Source organism: Colobus angolensis, unplaced genomic scaffold, assembly GCF_000951035.1.
Source record: "Colobus angolensis palliatus isolate OR3802 unplaced genomic scaffold, Cang.pa_1.0 Scaffold51, whole genome shotgun sequence".
Taxonomy (NCBI): domain Eukaryota; kingdom Metazoa; phylum Chordata; class Mammalia; order Primates; family Cercopithecidae; genus Colobus; species Colobus angolensis.
This window is the reverse complement of record NW_012118599.1, coordinates 3294020-3303629: the sequence shown is the minus strand read 5'-3', so window position 1 is coordinate 3303629 and position 9610 is coordinate 3294020. Positions and strand designations below refer to the sequence as shown.

General features: G+C 40.7%; 1 pseudogene across 1 annotated transcript; it reads left to right on the top strand.

Annotated features, from left to right (window-relative positions):
* Positions 1 to 223: 223 nt before the first annotated feature.
* On the top strand, positions 224 to 1813 carry LOC105524806 (annotated as a pseudogene). The gene has a single exon (XR_001003814.1). The product of XR_001003814.1 is annotated as an MICOS complex subunit MIC19 pseudogene (transcript).
* Positions 1814 to 9610: the final 7797 nt, after the last annotated feature.

Here is a 9610-nt window from a genome sequence, read left to right as displayed (position 1 = left end):
AGCCTATCCTTCACGGTAACTTTCAATTTCCTCCCGGGAGAAAGCGTCTGAAAACAGAAGTGGTCTGCCCTGTCCTCTAGCGGTGGCCCTGTGGCAGAACACTTTTAAAGATTGTCTTTGGAACTGCTAAGTGAACGCTCTCCAGAGTGGTATTGGAATGCCTGTACCCAGTTATTATTTCAGCTTTTCGCCACTGTTTTCTATAAGGGAGTCCTTTGCGCCTTCTCCTTGCTTCTGGGGTCGTGGCCTTGCTCCCGCTGTGCAGGAAAAGAATCCAGGTCTTTCCACGCCCGTGCGGGCGCGGGGGCCCCGAAGTGCTCGTGGTTCCGCGCTAGGTCTCGGCTGGGTCAGGAACCGGAGCCATGGGTGGGACCACCAGCATCCGCCGGGTCACCTTTGAGGCGGACGAGAATAAGAACATCACCGTGGTGAAGGGCATCCGGCTTTCGGAAAATGTGATTGATCGAATGAAGGAATCCTCTCCACCTGGTTCGAAGTCTCAGCGGTATTCTGGTGCTTATGGTGCCTCAGTTTCTAATGAAGAATTGAAAAGAAGAGTAGCTGAGGAGCTGATATTGGAGCAAGCCAAGAAAGAATCGGAAGATCAGAAACGACTAAAGCAAGCCAAAGAGCTGGACCGAGAGAGAGTTGCTGCCAATGAGCAGTTAACCAGAGCCATCCTTCGGGAGAAGATATCAAACAAGGAGGAAGGCGCTAAGGCAGAGCACCCAGCTAGGCAGCTGGAAGAGAAAGACCGAGTGCTAAAGAAGCAGGATGCATTCTACAAAGAACAGCTGGCTAGACTGGAGGAGAGGAGCTCAGAGTTCTACAAAGTCACCACTGAACAATATCAGAAAGCTGCTGAAGAGGTAGAAGCAAAGTTCAAGCGGTATGAGTCTTATCCAGTCTGTGCTGATCTGCAGGCCGAAATTCTTCAGTGTTACCATGAGAACACCCACCAGACCCTCAAATGCTCCTCTCTGGCCATCCAGTATATGCACTGTGTCAATCATGCCAAACAGAGCATGCTTGAGAAGGGAGGATAAAAACTTTCAGAACGAGCAAAACACCATCAACGTTAATTCCAGAGATGGAACACTTTTTTTTTTCCTAGTAAGAAAATAACCCATTTGAAGAGAAGACCACTAATGAGAAGACCACTAAAGACAGACAACAAGAATGGACTCAGCAGAATCATTTCACATTTTGAACAGCAGCAATTTGAAGGGCCAAAGCCTTGATCAGGGATCAGTCATTAAAGGACGCACTTCAGTATTAGTAAAACCCTCTTATGATGATTGAAAGAGAAGGGCAGCCCTCTCCACCATTTGGTACTTTCTATTCAACTTCCACTGACCATAAAATGTTTATTTTACGGTCATTTAGTGAACCTCCACCCTAACAAAGTAGGGTGGGGTGGGGGCTAAATTAACTGGAGTCGGGTGAGGAGAGAGCCAGAAAACACAGATCTGGGGACAGCAGTGCCAGGCGGAGAGAGCCAGAAAACAGATCTGGAGGTCGCAGTGCTGGGTGGAATTGTCTAGAATGTGGTATGCTGGCTTTCTCTCTCTTTCTTTTCTCCTTTGATTATATAAGAGCTGTTTCATTTTAACTTATTATGGTGATTATACAGGCAAGAAGACAAAAAGGAGAGAAAATGTACCTCTTCTACTGGAATAATGTTTATGATTACAAGTGAGATACGGTATTTTTATCAATATGAAGGCAACCTTGGCTGATATAACCTCTATAGTGAATACTCACATCTTTACTTCACTCACTATCAATAATAAATATATTTTCTATCAAAGACAAAAAAAAAAAAGAACAGAGTCCTCAGCACTAGAAATCTCGGAGGGGTTCCTGGCAGCATCCCATAGGCCACTTGAAATATGTTTTTTTCTTTCATACTCTAGATCAAGGGTGTCTAATCCTTTGGCTTCCTTGGGCCACACTGAAAGAATTGTCTTGGGCTACAAATAAAATACACTACACTCATGCCCGTAATCCCAGCGCTTTAGGAGGCCGAGATGGGCAGATCACAAGGTCAGGAGATCGAGACCATCCTGGCTAACACGGTGAAACCCCATCTCTACTAAAAATACAAAAAATTAGCCGGGCGTGGTGGCGGGCAACTGTAGTCCCAGCTACTCGGGAGGCTGAGGCAGGAGAACGGCGTGAACCCGGGAGGCAAAGCTTGCAATGAGCCGAGATCGCACCACTGCACTCCAGCCTGGGTGACAGAGCGAGACTCCGTCTCAAAAAACAAAACAAAACAAAAAACACTACACTAATGATTGCTGATGAGCTAAAAATAAACAAATAAATAAATAATTTCATAATGTTTTAAGAAAGTTGACGAATTTGTGTTGGGCTGCATTCAAAGCTGTCCTGGTCTGCACGTGGCCTGCAGGCCAGGAACTGGACAGGCTTGCTCTAGGTATTTTTCCTTATGGTACTGGAGTATTTGGGGAGATCAGGGCTGAGTAAGGCTCTAGGCATTACAGTCCCTCAGGGTTCATACTCAAATAAAATTCTACAATAATGACCCAATGTGGCCCAATACGGCTGACCCACAGTACATTATGAGGTATTTAATCAACTCTCTTTGGCTTAAAGAAAATATTTTGGTTTCTGAGTTTTATCGTGGTTGATAGTGGTGGTGTAGCAATTTGCTTATTTGTTTGCTGGGCTTTTTAATCAATCATGATGATAGAAAGCTGTTGTTGGGGCTTAGGGGAAGAAATGACAATCTAATCTGAAATGTCACCGAAGCCAGCAACTGTAGGGAACCTACCAAATAAAATCTGTTGATAAAATAAGAGGATATTCGGATTCTGATCTGACAACCTTTATTTTTTATTTCTTCCTTTTTTTTTTTTTTAGATAGGGGCTATCTATCTAAATAATAATAATAAGTAATGCGGAAGATAAGGGAAGGTAGAGAAAAGTGTATAATATCTGCAAAAAGATTATTCCCATTGCCTTTATACACCATCGTTTCGAATGGACTGCATTTTTGCTGGCAAACTGCAAACACCTTCTCCAAACTGCAGACGCATTTTGAGTCCCAACAATGAGCATGGTTCACAAAGCAATTTGTAGTCATGGTTTCTTTTACAAAATGATGATGTTTAAGAACATCTTGTAATTAGGTCAAAGGAAAACAGTGTTTATTCTAGGAGCTGAGGATGGGCTGCAAGTCTGAGTTCTAATGAACACAGTGGTTGAGTCACTAATGCCAAGTGTCTGTTGTTAATGAAGACATGAAAGCAGTCCCACAGGTAACATTTTGGCAAGGGCTTCTTTACCACAGCCGTTCACTTGGGCAAACAATGATAGCAATCCATGCCCTCATCCAGACTAATGAAATGCATAGCTATTTACTGGATTCTTTTTACCTCAAACCCACTTGGGAGAAAATAGACATTTTTCCCAATAAATGTGTATAGTAAGGCCTTTGGAAAAATACAAGTATTCATAGCTACAAGTATTAAACCATGCACTTTGAGCCTGTATGAATAGGAGCAAGGCTTAGGAGAGAACGTTCTTTTTTTTTCAATGCTAGATCACAATGGACTTCATCAGAGCCCTGGAGAGCTACAGTCAGAATAGGCGGAAGCAGGAACTCTTGCTCCACATTATGCTTTCTTTTTGCAGCATTAAGGCTTTGGCTGAAGTGGTAATGATGAAAACTATCTCCTTGGGAACCTGTAGGTTTCCACCTTGTCCCAGGGCTGGAGAGATTAAAATGTTGTGACAGTTGTGAAGTCCCTTTCTGGTAAAGCTCCATGATCCTGTGAAAAGTGTCAAAGGAGATGAATGAAAACAGAGAACCTCACTTGACCTCCAAGTTGAAGACTGAAGTAAAAAGTTAACCCTAGTCACTCCACTGCGGCAGAAATGTTACATATTCCTGCTGCCAAAATTCCTCAGTCCACTCTTGAAAACACAATAAACACATTCTCTCTCTCTCTCTTTCTGCAGAGCATGTTTTCTTTCTGGTGTTTCTTTATATGGGAGACAGGTAAAGGAGAGAAAGGATTGTTTAAGTGGATGAAACAGGCTATATTTAAGAATTTTAGGCCATGAAGGGTGGCTCACACCTGTAATCCCAGCACTTTGGGAGGCCGAGGTGGGCGATAGCATGAGGTCAGGAGTTTGAGACCAGCCTGGCCAATATGGTGAAACCCTGTCTCTACTAAAAATACAAAAACATTAGCTGGGCGTGGTGGTGGGTACCTGTAATCCCAGCTACTTGGGAGGCTGAGGTAGGAGAATCACTTGAACCTGGGAGGCAGAGGTTGCAATGAGCTGAGATCATGCCATTGCACTCCAGCCTGGGTGACAAGAGCAAAACTCCGTCTCAGAAAAAGAATTTTAATCCTCTTGCCAAAGGCATATGCCTAGATATCACATGGTTCTGACATCAGTAAGTTTATTATTTAAAATTTTTTTAAATATACATATTTTTTAGAAATAGAGATGGGGCCTTGCTGTGTTGCCCAGGCTGGTCTTGGACTCCTGGGTGATTCTCCTGCCTTGGCTTCCCAAAGTGCTGGGATTACAGATGTGAGCCACCGTGCCTGGATGCTTAGTAAATTTAGACATGAACCCAAACTAAACCCACCCTCAGCCCCTACCTTTCCCTCCTGTCCAGAGCTGCCTGCCCTCATTCCTTCCTCTCTTTACTGGCATCTATTACCTTTCTACTCTTGAAGGAAAGCTTACTTTGGAATAATTTTCCTTCTCCATCTGCTTCTCTTGGCTCTGCAACTCATAAGAAAGGATTGGAGAAAATATCACATGGATCACATAGTTTTGCATTTCAGAGACTCTAATGCAGTCATCTGGTGCTAGTCAAAGAATCTCAAAAGATCCACTTCCTCCTGAGTCTTCAATCTTGCTCTGAGATAAGGGAAGGCCAAATGTGGTTTCCACTTTTAAAATATGGGTTACTGAGGCTGAAAATCTAAAAAAAGCCAGCTCCAAGCATTTGCTATCTTCACCATTTTGCTTCTCTACTCTCCCTTCAATTACTTTTCCTTCCTTGCTATTTCAATGAAGAATCTTCCATGAGGAAGTTCTCAGCCCTTCCGCCTTCCACCCCTTTAGCAGATCACCAGTAGGTTCCTGAGGCATACTGTATTGCAACAAGGGATATTTGAAGGTTTTAGTTCCTAGCAGTGATAAGCTGGTGAGTGAGGGCCTTCTCAGTTTCCTAGGATCATGCCCCAGTAGAGACTACCTTGAGATGAATGTGGTCAAGTTTTCCCTGGAAAAGGCACCCATTCCAGAAGCCTGTTCTGGGACATGGCTCCATCACTAGCACAATCTGCAAAGTGATTTTTTTTTTTTTTTTTTAACAATAGACTGACAATGGTTACTGGTATGAAATTTCTTTATCTTCATTTGCTTTTCATCTCCGAGCAATTTCTTTTGGCTTTAATCAAGCAACTACTGTGTTCATGAAATACAACTTTTTTTTTAATATACATTTTTTTTTCAGATTGTTTCAAAGAAGGGAAAAAACCTAGAAGAGCAAAAATCTGGGTCCCTGTTTTTTATCTGCCACTTGAGAGCTGTGTGACCTTGAGCAAGTCATAGCCATTCCTTCTTAAAACATGAGAGTGCCTGGTATATGCCATCTCTACTAAAGTAAATAGAAAAATTAACAGGGCGTGGTGGTGCGTGTCTGTAGTACCAGCTACTCGGGAGGCTGAGGCAGTAAAATTGCTTGAACCTGGGAGGTGGAGGTTGCAGTGAGCCAAGATCATGCCACTGCACTCCAGCTTGGGCGACAGAGCGAGACTCTGTCTCAAAAAAAAAAAAAGAAAAGAAAAGAAAAGGAGTGAGATGCAGAAAGGTATTGTAAGCAAGGAAATTAGTAAAATGTAAATAAATCTAAATAGATCTTGATTATAAGAAGCAACATCATAATAGTGATTGATTTTGTGGTTATACAATAGGATGGAATTAAAATGGAGGAGATCATTGGCTTAGAGTGTTCTAAAGTCTTTCTATTCTTTGGTAGGTAGGTAGAGACATTTGTTAACTTTAGATTTTGAAAGTCATATTGGTCAGTCTGATCTCGAACTCCTGACCTTGCGATCTGCCTGCCTTGGCCTCCCAAAGTGCTGGAATTACAGGCGTGAGCCACCACGCCCAGCTTCACTCCTTCCTTCTGAGTTCAACTTTGTTTTTCCTGAATTACATCCACTAGTAGGGTCCTTTAGGGGTGCACTCTCAATTATTATTATTTTAATGATGGTTTAGTTGGACATAGAACTTTAGTCAAAAGCTATTTAGATTTATTTACATTTTACTAATTTCCTTGCCTACTATACCTTTCTGCATCTCACTCCTTCCTTCTGAGTTCAGTCTTGTTCTTCCTTAATTGCATCTACTAGTAGGGTCCTTTAGGGGTGCACTCTAAATTATTATTATTATTTTAATGATGGTTTAGTTGGGCATAGAACTTTAGTTTCATAACTATGCATCTCAAAGATATTAGTACACTTATAGTGTTGCTTATATCAATGTAATTATTGTTCATTTTGGTTAACTGACTTTTTGCTTTTGAAGATCTTTGTCTTTGACATTTTGTTGTTTCACTACATTTTGGTTTGTTGTTGACAATAGGAATGAACTTATTTTTATTTTTCTTGATCAGGACTTCTTAAATTTTGTGAATCTGACCATTTACGTTTCAAAAAGTTTAGACAATTCTATTCATTGCATCTTCAAATTTTGCCTCTTCCCCATTTTTTCCATGTTTTCTTTCTGGAACTTCTATTGGATATCTTTTCATTTTATCCTCTACATTTCTCCCTTTTTCTTCATTTTTTTTTTTTTTTGTCTCAATCTCTTTGGAATTCATGCTCAGAGATATCTTCCAGGTTGCTAATGCTTACTCCGGTTGCATATTCCAGCTAATGCTATTCCAGCTAATGTTATCTTCCAGCTTCCACTAGCTGGAATGCATATTCCAGCTAATGCTATCTTCCAGTTTCCTTTGCTCCTTCTAATGCATCAGTTAAGTTTTCAGCTTCAATGAATGTACTTTTCATTTCTAAGCACTGTGTTCGTTTATTCCGTCAACTTTGCAGTTGCATTTTTCTCTTTTTTTTTTTTAATTGTTTTACGTCTTTAATCATTCTAAAGATACCTGTTTTATTGCCTATGTCTGACTCACCGGAAATTCCTAGGTATCCAGTCATGCTGTTTGTGGTATCTGTTGCCTCTTGCTCCTGGTAGCTTCAGTGTTTCATAAATATAGATGCGAATTTATCAACACTGAGCCTTTATCTGTGAGGATCCTGTGAGGCCTGGATCGAAGGTGTGATCCTGCAGCAAAGTTTTACAACTGCCTCTGTCGAATGCCCCATGGGTAGAAAACCAGGCTCCATTTTTACATGAATTGCTTGATTGACAGTACTTGAGCTATAAAAGACAAGTCCTGAATCCAGGTGGGGACAGGTCTTGATCAAGAACTCTCAGGGCAGACTTTCTTTTTCCTCACTCAGAACCCAGACTGAAATGAACAAAATACCTTGTCATCTCCCTGTCAGTGGGTGGATTTATTTAAGGACCTCTCAATTACTGAAAATAGAGTCCTTCAAGAGTCCCCTACTGGCATCTCAGTTCCAACTCCCAGCCTTATATATGTGTGGAGCCAGGACCTCATCTGCCATCTCCAGGCAGGCATTTGCTGTGAGCTAGTGCGATGGCGCCCCCTTCCTGTCTCCCACTTCCCTCCCAGGACAACCACAGGCTTCCTGTCTCTGTGCTGCTCTGGCTTTCAGTGACCTTTTTCAATTTTAGCTCCTGAACATTTCTTGTACTATCTTATAAAGTCAGCTATGCTTTTAAAAGTATGTTTTGTTTTTTTTTCCCCAGCATTTCTAGATGTTTTATAATGGGAGGCTCTACATTTTTCTATATTGTTAGAAATGTAAACTCTTATATATACTTTTACTAATAGACCCCAAAGAAGTTTTTAACTTGGTGTAATCATCTTGTTATGTGAAAAGGTGGCAGTCATAGCTGGCTAACATGCTAAAGAGGATTAGCCTTGGTGAACACACTACTAACTCAAAAGGTTATAATAGGGTGCTTGAGAGAATACAGGAGAAACATAAAGCCTTTCGAGGGAATAGTCAAGCAGAATATCGCAAACTGAAGGAATCTTGGAGATTAATGTATTTGTTCATTCATTCATTCATCAGTTACCTGATGCATGCCTATGACCCAGAAACTGCTGGGTATGCAGTTTCTTCTCATCAAGATCACCTTCTGCAGCACATGGTGAATAATAAACAGATGATTAAGTAACATAGTTATAGATGGTGATAAAAGCTGCACACTTATCAGATGAAGACTGGGAGGTATCAGCCTCCATGAAGAAGTAACAGTCGAGCTGAACCCTAAACCATGAGAAAGAGTTAGCCATGAGAAGAGAAGGAAGCAGCACCTAGACGGAAAGGCAATGTGATTCAGTTGGTGGGCGGACAGCACAGGAAACTCCAGTGAGAAACCAGAGCAGACAGAGGGTTCCGAGAACACAGAAACCAACTTAGTCAGAGTTGGGCCTGGCGGGGCTCTGATTATACCTTCTCTATTCTCCAGTCCTCCACCCCTCACATACCACTAATGCCCTTGACAGCTGTCCTATTCAGCCTTGTCTTTAAGCAAGTTGTTATCTACCGCATCAAATACCGTCAAGTGCCCACATGAGCCATAAGAAGACCTAGAACACCTGCTTCTGGGGTATTTTGGATCTCTTGCTCCAAATCCATAGAGCCTCTGCAATTAATGAGATTATCTAGGAGTTCTTGCACCTGTTGTTTTTATGTAATTCTGTCTGTGCTCACTCAAATAACTACTAATTATGTTCTGGCATAATAAATAAAAACTTGCTGTATGGTTTTAGAAAACAAAGAAAGTGCTTGATATTTAAAAAGTGCTTTTTATTAGAAAAATCTCTATACTAAATTGTCAAATTTTCGTATCTTTTTGTTATATAGAGAGCTATCTATACAGCCCTGCTCCAGTTGACAAGTATATATACATGTATGTATACATATATATATTTATATGAGCCTGAAAAGAAGAAAACAAATTTTATTGTCTTCCTTCTAATATCACTGATGAGTAACTGCATCCTTTCAATAGTTTGGAAACTATTGTTCACTTGATTTCACTTTATTTTCATAATAATCATGGGAGGTTAATAGTATTATTTCCCTTCTTTACCAGAAAAGGAAATCAGTTTCCTTTTATGACAATGGTGAAGCAACATAAAATATTACATAGAATAGATTAAGGATAAAATGTGCACGTTAAGAGTTAAATATTCATCTCTGTTCTAAGCGAGTAACACCAACATTTGCATCTCAATTTGTATGAATTGGGTATTTTGAATAGCTATGTAATTTCCTACCATTATTAGTAGAAAAGCTGTTGTGCATGCTTTCTTTTAAAATAAACATGCATTGACCAAAATTCATTATTGGATACCAAATCAAAATCAACATTTCAATTTTTATACTTAGATATGATTTCATTTTCTTTACCTTATTGTTTTGAAGGCCTTCCTACAGGAAGCCAG